This window comes from Ranitomeya imitator, chromosome 4, assembly GCF_032444005.1.
Source record: "Ranitomeya imitator isolate aRanImi1 chromosome 4, aRanImi1.pri, whole genome shotgun sequence".
Taxonomy (NCBI): domain Eukaryota; kingdom Metazoa; phylum Chordata; class Amphibia; order Anura; family Dendrobatidae; genus Ranitomeya; species Ranitomeya imitator.
In genome coordinates, this window is record NC_091285.1 from 127,899,601 (window position 1) to 127,915,322 (window position 15,722).

The following is a 15,722-nucleotide window of genomic DNA, read 5'->3' on the forward strand; positions in this document are numbered from 1 at the left end:
GAATTTTGCAAAAATCCAGAAGAGTTTGGCAAATTCAAAACTCATGAGAGCCGCACATCTGCATCCAGTGCATATAGACTTCATTGTTCTTGGCAGCGCAGGTCCTGTTAAACAGAAAAATTCACTGCCAAAAATGATGAGGTGAGAATATCATTATTTTTTATTTTAATTCTTTTTGTTATAACAATTATATGCTTCCCTGGGCCTGGAGGAGAGTCTCCTCTCCTCCACCCTGTGTACCAACCGCACATGATCCGCTTACATCCTGCATGGTGGGCATAGCCCCATAAGGGAAGTAAGCGGATCAATGCATTCCTATGTGTGTGGAATCGCCTCGATTCCGCACTTTAATGAACATGCTGCGATTTTTTCCGGAATGCGATTCCGCCATGGAAAAAAAAGCAGCATGTGCACAAAAAATGCGGAATGCATTCTAAAAATATGATGCTTAATGTATGCGTTTTTTTCGCAGTTTTATCGCATTTTTATAGCGAAAAAAAAGTGAAAAAAACGTGAAAATTCCTAAACGTGTGCACATAATACTGCATCTGCCCGGATGAATGTAAAGTAAGCATCACAAGTGTGTTGAAGAATCTTCACTTAAATTCTGAGAAAAAGTATAGTACAATGTAGAGAAGATGTAAAACCTACATTTGCATTTAGTGTAAAAAAATGAATTCCAGCATTAGTGGTAGAAGCGAGGTAGATACTGGAGTTTACTAATTTCATTCAATGCAATGAGTGCAATCTTCAGCTAAATCTGACCCAAAATAGTGTTAAATGCAGGCTGCTTTTCCAGTGGAATATTTCTGCTATGCGTGAACCCCACCTTATGGGAAAAATCATGGTTGTGAGATATTCGGGTCTCTGAGAATTAATGAAAAGGTAAAAGGTGAAGCCATTTTGGAGACTTCATCACATGTAGTCTTATAGGCTTTAGGTAATAATAAGTAAAGAATCATATTTTGGTTTCTAGAGAACCTTAATAATCAATATTTTTATTCTAATTTGATTAACAATCTAACAGAAGATTACTGTTCTAACTTCACTTTTAATTTGGTTCTTGAAACTTACAGAACACAAGCCTTTCTCTGCTGACCAACATTTATTCTAAATCATTTGTCTACCTTTGACTTCTTGTCCGAGGAAGGCTTAACATTTAATCACAGAATGAATACTTGAGCTTAAGTAATGTAACATGTTGAGTTAATGGAGATGAAAACTCTGCAATTAGCTGATATGATAGTTACACATACACCAGTAGATAATTATGTTCTTTGTCATACCGTGCAAAGAAATTGAAATCCAAATAAGATGAAATAATCATATTACGCTTGGAAGTTGCTGTTTAAGTCAAATATAAATTACTAAGATATTCAACAACACCCTACAATGAATAGGATTAGGAAACAGATTGCTTTTGAATGTAACTTAATCCTAAACAATCATAATTCACATAATTTTTGCAGCTAATGCAAGTTGAAAAAGTTTTAGAACTTATTTATTAAAAAAAAAAATCACTTTTTAAAATAGTGAACAGTGTTTTGTGCCTAATCAAAAGAAATGAATAAAAACATAGTAAAGCAATAGTTGTTAAAAAAGTGAACACCCATATTATATAATCCTTTCTCAGATTATGGTTTCCTTTCAACAATTAGATCATGAACAGTTAAGCCTTATATACACTTTAGGTGTCAGCCAAGATTGTTCGGGTGGAAGCTATATTCCACTACCTTCCATACACAGGATCATTCAGCTGGCCAAGCGTTTCTCTGTACTTTTCGAGAGGATTGTAGCCAGACATCACTGATGGTGGCTTATATCTTAGACAACAAAGGAGTCAGCAGTTAATATTCAGACATGTTGGATGCTTCTGTCTCCTGACATCATCTATCAAAGAACAATCAGGTTGCCGCCATACACATTGGAATATAGGCTGGACCCGTCAATATTGGCAGATTGGGCTGACGTTAGTGTAGTGTCTATTGTTATGAAAGGTAATTCAGTACCACAATGGACATAGAGGTCAGTGCACATACAGTGACCTGGCAATAACCCAAAAAACAAGAACGAGCTCTGAGACGTGGGAACTCTGTTGACCGCAATCCCTAATCCTCTCCAACCACACTAAAGGCAGCCGTGGATTGCGCCTAACGCTCCCTATGCAACTCGGCACGGCCTGAGAAACTAGCTAGCCTGAAGATAGAAAATAAGCCTACCTTGCCTCAGAGAAATACCCCAAAGGAAAAGGCAGCCCCCACATATAATGACTGTGAGTTAAGATGAAAAGACAAACGTAGAGATGAAATAGATTTAGCAAAGTGAGGCCCAACTTTCTGAACAGAGCGAGGATAGGAAAGGTAACTTTGCGGTCAACACAAAACCCTACAAAAACCACGCAAAGGGGGCAAAAAGACCCTCCGTACCGAACTAACGGCACGGAGGTACACCCTCTGCGTCCCAGAGCTTCCAGCAAGCAGTAAAAAACAAATTGACAAGCTGGACAGAAAAAAACAGCAAACAAATAGCAAAGAGGAACTTAGCTATGCAGAGCAGCAGGCCACAGGAACGATCCAGGAGGAAACAGGTCCAATACTAGAACATTGACTGGAGGCCAGGATCAAAGCACTAGGTGGAGTTAAATAGAGCAGCACCTAACGACTTCACCACATCACCTGAGTAAGGAAACTCAGAAGCCGCAGTACCACTTTCCTCCACCAACGGAAGCTCACAGAGAGAACCAGCCGAAGTGCCACTTGTGACCACAGGAGGGAGCTCTGCCACAGAATTCACAACAGTCTATACTGTAAGAGCTCTTCGGTAAGAGCCTTTTTTAATGTAGTAATAATAACGTAGATGATTTAAATATTATTCGGTGCCCTGAATTTCTGTGTGTTACCATGCAAACCTGGAGTATTTAGGCAGCTTACGTACAGAAATAAAGATTCAAGAATAATGGCATACAAATTCATTGCATAGAAAATAGATTCACCTGTATTTTTAACACTTCAGTGGTTGGACATTGTATAGCCACGAAACAGATAGATGTACTACATGCACCATAGCGTAATTTTGTTTTCATGTTTCATACTGTATAATATAAATGAAAACATGCCTAACATCAATTAAAACCAGTAAATTCATGTATGCCTGCAGTTCATCCTAGTATACTATATTCCTACTCTTCCACAGGAATCCTGTAGAATTTAAATTAGTTGTATATTTAAATTCCCAAGGAAGCAATGCATGGCCTACAATTCTCCTTACGCAAGCTTGTCATGCTTTAGAAGGAGACGTTTTCTTCTCAGATCACCTGTCAAAGGCTTCTCACTTAGCCAAATCACACCATCGGTATTGCACTGCTAAGTGGCAAACACCCTGAGTCATGTGTCTACAAGTAGCGACTGGTTTATCTTTTTATCCTAAGTCATGTTACAAGTAGTGATGAGCGAGTATGCTTGTTACTCGAGTTTCTCCAAGCATGCTCGGTTGGTCTCTGAGTATTTTGGCGTGCTTGGAGATTTAGTTTATGTTGACGCAGCTGGATGATTTGTGGCTGCTAGCCAGCCTGAGTACATGTGGGGGTTGCTTGTTTGTTAGGCAATCCCCACATGTATTCAAGCTGTCTTGCTGCCGCAAATCATACAACTGCGTCGACAAACTAAATCTCCGAGCACACCAAAATTTTCGGAGACCACCCAAGCATGCTCAGAGAAACTTGAGTAACGAGCATACTCGCTCATCACTAGCTACAAGACTTGTTGAACAGTTGATATTGAGTTTTCAGATTTGCTTCCCCAATAGTTGGCACAAGACACATAGTTTTGCTGGTTAGGGAAATACATTCACCAGTGTCAAAAAGCTCCCCAGTAGAAATCACGATATTTTGCATTAGTTTCCCGCACTCTTATTATTAAAAGAGAATTGGGAATGTGATGCCCCAGGGCCCTTGTTGTCACAGTGGCATTGCTTTCCTCACGGGGAGAGTGATGTCACACTTGGAAGCGATGGAAGATTCCTCTTAACAGGTAATTAGCACATACAACACCATTCTGACTCCAGGCTAGAAGGTGGAGCTCTACACCCAACTTCAGGGGAGCTGCTTTCTCTGGGCGGGAGGAGTTAGTTGCTAGGTAGTTGCTAGGCAGTTAGGAAGAGTTAGACAGTTGGTGCCAGACAGCAGACTGAAGCAGTCTGAGACAGAAGGACGGGTGAGGGGCCATACAGCCTGAGGTGCTGTAGCTCCTAGATAGTGAGATACAGAAGGAAGAACAGCCTTTAGCTAACGTGCCAGAGAGCGAAGCAAAGGAGAGTGACAACAAGGGAGAATAGCTGCGACTGGGCTACTTCCCTGATAGAGTGCAGATACCGGTAACCAGAAGACCAAGGTTGTGTCAAACTCTAGTAGGCACAGCAGAAACCGCTAAACTTGCTAAGAAGCCATAGGAACTTGCTAAGAAGCCATAGGCAGTAAGGGACTATAATACCACCGCGCTAAGAGGAAGGCTTTTATCTCCATCAGTTAAAGCTGGACTCTGAACTTGCTTCCAAGCCAGTCGGACCCTACATGCACCTGTTATCTGGTGTCCTGGACTGTGGCTGCCTGCTACCATCAGTAAACCAGGTAAAAAGACTGCACAACTGCGTTCTTGGTTTTTTACTGCACCATTCACCATCTTCCATCTATTCACCGAGAGCCCTGGGGACCTACTTCACCTGTGGGAAGTTACACCATCTTGCTGCTATAACATCACCCCAGAGGACCCCTTTAAGCAGCATTGGTAATCCCTGACCGAATACCACAGGTGGCGTCACAAACTTTCTTTATTTCAGAAACCCCTTTAAAGACTTTCCCTTTTACTTGGGCACTCAGGGCCATGGATCGGGTCGCCACCACCGTGACACATCCCTTTGAGTACCCCACGGCCCTGGCGGGCGACTCAGGAAATTGGTAAAGACTCCCAAAGCAACTGGGTTTATGCCAGGAGTAAGCCAATCATCCATGGACTTCAAATTTCTAGGCACAATGGCAATCTAGCTTTAAGGATATGACTTAGCCCAAGTGGATTAGATAATTGGCTTAACTAAAATTATGGTTTTAACTTAGTTAAGACTTTAAAGGGGTTGTCCACTACTCTGACAACCCATTCTCACTCTAAATGTTTGCACCCATTAAACTAAAACACTTATAGTCCTGGAGCTCACATGAGGTTATGTGAGCCCTGTGCCCAATCAGTGCAGTAACAAACAGGAAAACACACAAAACTATGGGGCCACATATTAATATGATGTCTCTCAAGTATATAGAAAATATCCCATAGTGTATTATTGGACATATACGGACACACTGCAGTCCATAGAACAAACACCACAAGGAAAAAAATCAGTGTACAAACGTCCACAAGCTAATATTGAGGTCACAATACAAAAAGTTTATTAAATATACATAACAGACCTACAGACAGGACAGATAATAAAAGGGTAGCAGATCTTCCCACATAAATAATAGGCGGAAGGGCCGTATGTGAAACCACCTAGGAGACAGCATATAGTCATAAATGTACATACAAGCAGGGCATCCTGCACCATGAGCATGTCTCACATCACATACCTGTAAATACAGCAGGGTCACACACAGGCGGGAGTGCCTGTAGGTATATGTAGGTAGTTATATTCTGGAAACTCCATTAAATGCATGGATATCTGTGTATAGACATAATAAATACGTAATACAGGGACCTGTACTCACCCTCAAAGGGTTATATCATCACTTCTGCCTTTTCCTTGGAGTAGTCCGCCTTGCCTTAGGACCCGGACCCCATGAATCCAGACTGCTAAACAGTTGCTACAATATAGTCAAACAATATTTAAAAGTTGAATTACCCTTTAGCTGTCCGTATTCTACAATAAAACAAACTCGCAGTTCCTGGAATTGTTTCAGCAGCTCAAGTTCAGATTCATATAAAACAAGTTTTATTTCTATCTATAGATCAGCTGCTTTATTTTGTATTATGTCCTAGTAGTAAATATGTCAACCAGGATAGCAGCTTTGTAACCTTGGCAAAGTGGTGAACTCTCGCTATATTTTTGCATGATATCTAGTAAAATCGCAGCCATAATCATGTTTACTGCAGAAATCCTGAAAGAATAATAACAGCAAACTGAGCATGGATTAGATGGATTATGTTACTAATGTTTGTGCTGTATACGGACCTGGACGCACTGTACATTGGAGACGGTAATGTTCTATTTACTATAAAAGTCACCTCCAACTATCACGGGCAATAATTTACAGTTTGAGGGGAGAACATGATCAGATCAGCTTCATTTACTATTCAGTTTTATTGGCCACTGCACTTTTAGGGTAAAAGCCGCAATGGGAGTCTTTTCTGTGCGGAAGATGAATATGTGCAATTATGTCTGACAGGTAACAATTTTTCAACTCACAAATGGAGGAGGAGAAATATGAGCATCATTGTTAAGTTATAAAAATGAGTTTGCAGATTTTCATCAAATTGTCTGCCTGCTTTAGTATTTTGCCAATATGAAGACATAATTGCATAAATCCAAAATATTAAAATACGGTATTAACAAAATCGCAGATGGCATCTAAGAATGAAAGAAGAATATCTTTACTGGCTTACATAATAAAATCAAGACTAAATGCTACATATTGCTGAATGCTGTCGAGATGACCTCACACATGATAATCATATGAAAAGTGTTTCTTTAAAATTTGATCACTTGTGCTTGTAAATTTCTCTATATTCCATAAGGATAAGTATTGGTCTAGCGTCACTACTTTTTTTTTCCCAGAGAGGGTTATTTATAAAGCTATCCAAATTTGTCACCATCAAAGCATGTGGCAGAAAATTCCTGTAGAAGTCTGCCTTGCCATTGGCGAGCAGGAGGACACTGTAACTATATTATGTGTGTGGAGAAAGAAAAGCGCATATTTATTAGCAGAAGTAAAAACGATATATAATCCATGAACAAAAAGCAGTAAAACTTGAATAAAAATGAGAAATTCAGCGACGCGTTTCGATCGTAAAAAATCTTAGTCCTTGGTACGACATTCTGCTCCATTGAAAGAGAGAAAAAAGCTTAGTGTGTGAATCCCATCTTGCATGTTATTTAAATCACTATAGCTATCACACTCAATGCTATAGGTCCCTTCTAATTATGGCAAGGGATGACGAAGCTAGGTGCTAGATGTGAAACGCGCGTCGAGTGTGGTCCTTTCCTTGTCATGTGACTCCTCCAACTGCCACTGCTTGAATGTACTTTCTCAATTATGAGAGTCATGTTATGAAGTTCGATGATACTGCTTTTTTTTCGACTGAATTTGTTCTATTCCCATTATCTTATTCCAGTTGGTATCCGTTTGTAATATTGGGGTCAGGTTGATTATTCATTATATACTGTTATTAACCTCCTATTTCTGATATTCTGATCTTCTAATTACCATACTGACTAACTATTGTATATTCATTACTGCATGTCTATAAATACATTTGGTTTTTGGTATTCTGCATCAGTTGCGAACACGTATCATGTTGAATATTCACTGTCATGCTCTCCAGCCTTCGAATATCTTTCTTCTTACTACTTCTCCTTTTAAAATATTTTTTAACTATGTCTAATTAAAAAATGATTAGATATGTACAGTATATATATATATATATATATATATATATATACACACTGTATATATACAGTATATATACAGTGGGGCAAAAAAGTATTTAGTCAGTCAGCAATAGTGCAAGTTCCACCACTTAAAAAGATGAGAGGCGTCTGTAATTTACATCATAGGTAGACCTCAACTATGGGAGACAAACTGAGAAAAAAAAATCCAGAAAATCACATTGTCTGTTTTTTTAACATTTTATTTGCATATTATGGTGGAAAATAAGTATTTGGTCAGAAACAAAATTTCATCTCAATACTTTGTAATATATCCTTTGTTGGCAATGACAGAGGTCAAACGTTTTCTGTAAGTCTTCACAAGGTTGCCACACACTGTTGTTGGTATGTTGGCCCATTCCTCCATGCAGATCTCCTCTAGAGCAGTGATGTTTTTGGCTTTTCGCTTGGCAACACGGACTTTCAACTCCCTCCAAAGGTGTTCTATAGGGTTGAGATCTGGAAACTGGCTAGGCCACTCCAGGACCTTGAAATGCTTCTTACAAAGCCACTCCTTCGTTGCCCTGGCGGTGTGCTTTGGATCATTGTCATGTTGAAAGACCCAGTCACGTTTCATCTTCAATGCCCTTGCTGATGGAAGGAGGTTAGCACTCAAAATCTCACGATACATGGCCCCATTCATTCTTTCATGTACCCGGATCAGTCGTCCTGGCCCCTTTGCAGAGAAACAGCCCCAAAGCATGATGTTTCCACCACCATGCTTTACAGTAGGTATGGTGTTTGATGGATGCAACTCAGTATTCTTTTTCCTCCAAACACGACAAGTTGTGTTTCTACCAAACAGTTCCAGTTTGGTTTCATCAGACCATAGGACATTCTCCCAAAACTCCTCTGGATCATCCAAATGCTCTCTAGCAAACTTCAGACGGGCCCGGACATGTACTGGCTTAAGCAGTGGGACACGTCTGGCACTGCAGGATCTGAGTCCATGGTGGCGTAGTGTGTTACTTATGGTAGGCCTTGTTACATTGGTCCCAGCTTTCTGCAGTTCATTCACTAGGTCCCCCGCGTGGTTCTGGGATTTTTGCTCACCGTTCTTGTGATCATTCTGACCCCACGGGGTGGGATTTTGCGTGGAGCCCCAGATGGAGGGAGATAATCAGTGGTCTTGTATGTCTTCCATTTTCTAATTATTGCTCCCACTGTTGATTTCTTCACTCCAAGCTGGTTGGCTATTGCAGATTCAGTCTTCCCAGCCTGGTGCAGGGCTACAATTTTGTTTCTGGTGTCCTTTGACAGCTCTTTGGTCTTCACCATAGTGGAGTTTGGAGTCAGACTGTTTGAGGGTGTGCACGGGTGTCTTTTTATACTGATAAGTTTAAACAGGTGCCATTACTACAGGTAATGAGTGGAGGAAAGAGGAGACTCTTAAAGAAGAAGTTACAGGTCTGTGAGAGCCAGAAATCTTGATTGTTTGTTTCTGACCAAATACTTATTTTCCACCATAATATGCAAAAAAAAAGATAAAAAAACAGACAATGTGATTTCCTGGATTTTTTTTTCTCAGTTTGTCTCCCATAGTTGAGGTCTACCTATGATGTAAATTACAGACGCCTCTCATCTTTTTAAGTGGTGGAACTTGCACTATTGCTGACTGACTAAATACTTTTTTGCCCCACTATATATATATATATATATATATATATATATATATATATATATATATATATACACACAGTATATAGCTCTGGCAAAAATTAAGAGACCACTGCAAAATTTTCAGTTTGTCTGATTTTTCTCATTATAGGTATATTTTTGAGTAAAATGTAAATTGTTCTTTTATCCTATAAACTACTGACAACATGTCTCCGAATTTCCAAGCACTAAATTTTGCTTTTTTTTTCTGAAAAAGAGAAATGGTTAAAATTACAAAAAAAACAGTGCTTTCAGACCTCAAATAATGCAAAGAAAACAAGTTCATAATCACTTAGAAACAACAGGTTAGGCTATGGGTTGAACGAAATGGACTTTTAGTCTTCCTTCAACCTTAATATCTATGTAACTATGTAACAATACTAATGTTTTAACTCAAGAAGAGTTCAGAAATAAATATTTTGTGGAACAACCATGATTTTTGATCACAACTTTCATGCGTCTTGGCATGCTTTCCACCAGTCTTTCACACTGGTTTTGGGTGAACTTATGCCACTCCTGGTGCAAAAATTTAAGCAGTTCTTATTTGTTTGATGGCTTGTGACTCTCCATCTTCCTCTTGATTACATTCCAGAGGTTTTCAATGGGGTTCAGGTCTGGAGATTGGGCTGGCCATGACAGGGATTTGATGTGGTGGTCTCTCATCCACAACTTGATTGACCTAGCTGTGTGGCATGGCGCATTGTCCTGCTGGAAAAAATAGTCCTCGGAGTTGGGGACGTCAAGGTTGATGGAACGAGAAATGATGTCCCAGATGTGCTCAATTGAATTCAGGTCTGGGGAAGGGGCAAGCCAATGTCTTCATCATGCAGAAACTGCTGACACACTTCAGCCACATGAGGCTTAGCACTGTAATGCATCAGAAGGAAGCCAGGGCCCACTGCACCTGCATGTGGTCTCACAATGGGTCTGAGAATCTCATCCAGGTACCAAATAGCAGTCAGTGTACCTCTGGCTAGCACATGAAATGCCTCCCCACACTATTACTTACCCACTGCCAACCTGGTCAAGCTGGAAGATGTTGCAGGCAGTAAAACGTTCTCCAGACTCTGTCATGTCAGTCACATGTGCTCAGTGTGAACCTACTCTCATCTGTGATGAGCACAGGGCGCCATTGTCAAATCTGCTAATCCTGGTGTTCTCTGCAAATACCAATTGCCCTGCACGTTGTTGTGCTGTAAGCACAACACTCACTTGTGGACATAGAGACCTCATATCACCCTCATGGAGTCTGTTTCTGACAGATTGAGCAGACACATGGATGTTGATGGCCTTCTGAGGGTCATTTTGCAGGGTTCTGGCACAGACACTCCTCTCTCTCCTTGCACAAAGGTAAAGGTAGCAGTCCTGCTGATGGGTTGTTACCCTCCTACGGCCCCCTCCATGTCTTCTGGAGTACTGGCCTGTCCCCTGGTATCTGCTCCATACTCTGGACAATGTGATGACAGACACAACTACTCTTACCACAGCTCGCATCATGGATGAGCTGCAGTACCTGAGTAATTTCTGTGGGTTGTAGGCACTGCCTCATGCTACTGTAGGGGTGAGAGCAATGACAAAATGAAAAAAGTGACCAAAACAACAGCCAAAAAGGATGATAACAGGAAATGGTCTTTGGACAGCACCTGCAGAACCACTCATTTATAGGGATGGTGCTGCTAATGGCATATCATTTCTGCCTGTTGTCTGTTCCATTTGCACAACAGCAGGAGAAATTAAGTCACATTCAATGTTGCTTCAAAACTGGTCAGGTTGATTTCACACAAGTGTGATTGACTTTGTTACATTGTGTTAATTGTTCCCTTTATTTTTTTTTTTAACAAAGTATATACACTGCTACTTAACTCGCTAAATACTTATCACCTCGAAGCTAGAGATGTTGTCATTGTGAATTTGTGCAAAATGTTTAGAGGCTGTGGAGCTCTTTTGCAGGTACTTGCTGACAGCATCCTCACTTTCGACAGGCCTCTTGTGCATCCCACATACTATACATTGCAAATATTACTAGTGATCAAATTAATGATATTGACAGAATGACAGTTAATATATGAATCAAATCAATGGTATACTCCTTTTGTGTGGTTATAGATACAAATACTTTTGAGTTCATCATTATCTTACAACAATTGCAAGTACTTTATCAACATCAATAAGATCCCTTGGTGAATAACCACAGTTTATCTATGATGTTATTTAATTCACAAACTAGTAGATACAATATCTCCCTTTTTGCCACAAATTTTACAGGTTCAATTAAGATTTTTTCCAATTTTTTGTCCTGATTTATTATAGGTAAATGGTGTTTTAATATATGAAAGATCTCATAATATTAAGGACTAAATGTTGTTAAAAAAAACACATTTTTTTCTGTCTGTATTAACGTCCCTAGTGTGAACATCTGAAAACATAGGTTGTCTTTCTTTTTGACTCACTCTGTGTTTAGCTCGATCTATCATCCAGTTCATGTATTGTCTGCTCTCATTCTGCTGCAAACCTTATCAGTGTTAAGTGTAGACTTTTTTTGTATCTATAAAGTTCTCCCACAGTGATGTTTCTGACAACGTGCTTGGCATGACCGGTGGTTGCACAAAGGATGAAATTAGTGGCATTGTTTTTGGTCATTTTGAGAAATAACTACTCCATTAAAAGGATGTATGGACAAATTAATGTCCAAAAAGTGAATACTAATATCTTCTACACAAATGGTGAATCTAAGATTTAAAGAATTATTATTAATGTACCAAAAAAAATCCTGCATCAAATCACTCGGTCTATCCCACATCAGGAGGAGGTGATCAATAAATCGACCATATCACCTGATGTGGGAGGAGAAAGGATTAGAACAGGAAAAAATAAACAATTCTTCCCATTTTGAAGCAAAAATATTGGCATTTGCAAGGGAAAATCTGGTTCCTATAGTGGATCCTCTTTTTTGCAGATAAAACTTGTTATTGAATGAAAAATATTTGTGTTAGAGTAAAAGCTCAACAGCCAGGAACCGAAGTTCCCTTATAGGTTTTACACAATTGCTATATTTGGATAAGTGAATTGTTAATGCTATCACTGCCTGATCATGAAATATGTCAGTATGTCCTAGCAAGGACTAAGATCTTTATAGATTGTAGTGTGTCGCTGAATTTGTCATTTTAATTCAAGTTTGACTGCTTTTTGGTCATGGATTATATATCCTTTTTATTTTTACTAATAAATATGGACTTTTAGAAGATTTCTTTTTACTGGACATATAATTCTTCGCTTCCATTCCCTTCTGCACCATGGGAGTCCATGCAATTGAACTTTCTTCAAGAAGGGTGAGCTGATAATTTTGTTTTTTCTTTTTTTATATTATGTGTGCACTTTGTTATTTGGGTACTGTACGGCAATATATTTTTGGGCACAACAATATGGTTTGTCATGTGAGCACAATTGTCTTTTTCAATGTGCTGGTGTTTCTTGTATCCATGATAACATAATTTCATGCTTTTAATTACAAATTAAAAATTTTCTTAGTCATTCACAATTTTCTAGAAAATTGTCAAAGTTCAAAAATATCAAACACTTCTTTCCACGTTTTTTACTGTAATGCTTCTCCCATAAAGAACCACAGAAAATACCAATGCATCGCGATCTATGTCCTTTTTTAAATTGAGTATTTTCGAAGAAATATCACAACAAATTCCATCCACATAAAGGAGTCTAGGATTCTCTTGTATTTAAAGGGAATTTTTCACCATATAGTTGCCTTTAGTTAAGCTTTTGAGTATCTGCAGTAAACTCATGGTGTTGCATTTCAGTGGCTGGGTTTTCTTATTCTAATAATGAAGCCACCTAGCCTTTTTGGCCAAGATGATGGTCAAAGTTTATAGTTATTAATTTCTTGCCTTAACTACCACCCTCAATTACTTTAAAAGATTTACTTTAAACATGTTGTATGTGATCTCTTTATCTAAATCATCTGTAGCTTAAAATAAATGTGTTTTCTATATCTTTCCAAGCCAGGTTTAAGTTATTTAGAAAGAGAAAAGTGTTAATTATCATTAATAATGACCCAGGCTTTAACATTTTTGTTTTTTTTTGCCACATTTGACCTCAATTGTCATTGTATCCAGGTCCCTTTGGCTAGAATAGTTGTTAGGATCTTTTTACCCCTAATTATGTTATGAACTCAATAAAAAATATATACAATGCAACGATAAATAATAAAATCATATGTAATTTCACAAAAGGTCTGACCTACAAGATATAAATATCAATAGCAAAAAAGAATAAGAAAACAATTAAGTAATTTTAGCAAAATTATATAAAATATTTTATATACAAAATGCTAAACCAAGTAATTCACTGCCATACGGAGGTTTATTGCCAAGCATTTCCCATAATCATTTTCTGAAATTTGTATTTTCTAAGTCATTTCAAACATAGTTCTTTAGTGTTATGAATTAGTCATGATGTCCACTTAGAGGAAGGATAAGCTCTAAATCTTACTATAGATTACTTAGTGCAATTAAAAGAAATATATACCAGAAGCTGCTATGCAGGAGCATCAAACTAATCATTTTTAGCTTTTTTCCTGAGATAATGGACACATTGCTGCCAGTAGGTAAATCCCTATCATAAAAAGAATGCTGTTCTCCCCAGCAATTCTGATGAAAACTACAGGTGGACACAGATTATAATAGAAGCATCTCATTGAAATTCATCTTACATTTTTGCCTCAGATGGAATACATGCTGATCCATCACAAATCTACTTGAATTCATTCAAATTGATTGCACATTTCCAGGGCAAAACTTCAATTTGCTATTCAAACATATTTATTTTTTTATAATGGCTAAAATGTCAAGCATAAAATTCTAACAGTGTTTCTTGTTGGTTCTTATAGGATATTACTGTTGTTATTGGGTGGTGAAGCGACATAAAGTCTTACACAGAGGAAATGGTTCATATACAACTCACTTCTCATACTGCCCTGAAGAAGGAAACATAATCACAGCATTTTTATCTCATTAATTTATATTAATATCAATATATTCATGTCATATTTAGATCCTACTATCACAGAATCTTGTCAACCCCCTTGTATAATGAAGACAGCCTAATGATGAACCTATAAATTTCTGCTTCTGACGCATGTAGTGAAAAGTTCATTTGACTGGTGGAAATACAGTATTACATCCCAGCCACTTAAAAATAGCTAAATATTAGAGATGAGTGATTCAAATTTCCTGAAATTCACAGTTGCATGGCAGGCAGAGAATCAGTCACTAAAGGCAGTGGCTGGGCCCGGAAGTCGGTGTATGGTGGCCACTTGGAGGTTGAAGGGAGAGTAGATGCAGACAGAGTAGACTTCAAAAGAGGGGGTGGATGAGGTAGGGTAGAGGTGGGATTGGGTTTAAGGTGCAGTTAGTAGAAAGGAGAAGACCCACTCCTCCACCATTTCTGTTGCCAGGGCAAGCAGTATGGGTGAAGTGGAGGCCACCATAGCACAGCACTGCAGGGAACGCAGTGTTGGAGGGTGTCAGCCATGTTTCTGTGAGGCTGAAGAATGCAAGATTGCAAGAGAGAAAGAGGTCATCAATCACATGAAGCTTATTGAAAATGGGGCTTGCATTCCAAAGTGCTCCAGAGAGAGGGAGCAAGGGGTGGGCGTCAGGGGCATGGTTTTTTGTTGGAGAGATTGTGGTAGTTCATATTAGATAGGGAGCAGTTGGAGCGGGAAGTATTAGCTGTAGGGGTCCAGGATTGGGAGATATGTCCTCAGCAGTGAGAAGAAGCAGAGAGAGGGAGAATAGGAGGGAGAAAGAGGGTGGCCGGCTTGTTTTATATTTTATTAGTAGTGATCTGAGGTTGAGGAGCAGGTAAGCAGAGGAGGTCAGGTAGGGAGGTAAGAGGGAAGGGGAGATGATTATTTAGTTAGAGGTAGCTGGGGTTTGGGGATAGTGAAAGAGAGTGAGGATTAGTGGAGCAAACACTGTAAGGGCATATGTAAACATGATGAAGGTGTAAGATGGGTTAATAGAAAAGCTAGTAATAAGAAGTGCTTACTGTTCCCTTCTGATCTCCTCTGGCTTATTCCTGTTATATTAATAACATTTACCACATGTAAAACATAGTGTACGTATACCAGCAGATGACATAGCTCCACAAAACCATCACTGATTGTGGAAACTTCACACAAGACCTTAAGCAGCTTGGATTTTCTGTCTCTCAACTCTTCCTCCAGACTCTGGGACCTTGATTTCCAATGTCTAGTGTGAAGTATCAACATATAATGATGGTTTCGGGAGCCATGTCATCTGCTGATGTAGGTCCCCTATGTTTTATCAAGACCAAAGTCATCACAGCCGTCTACCAGGAAATTT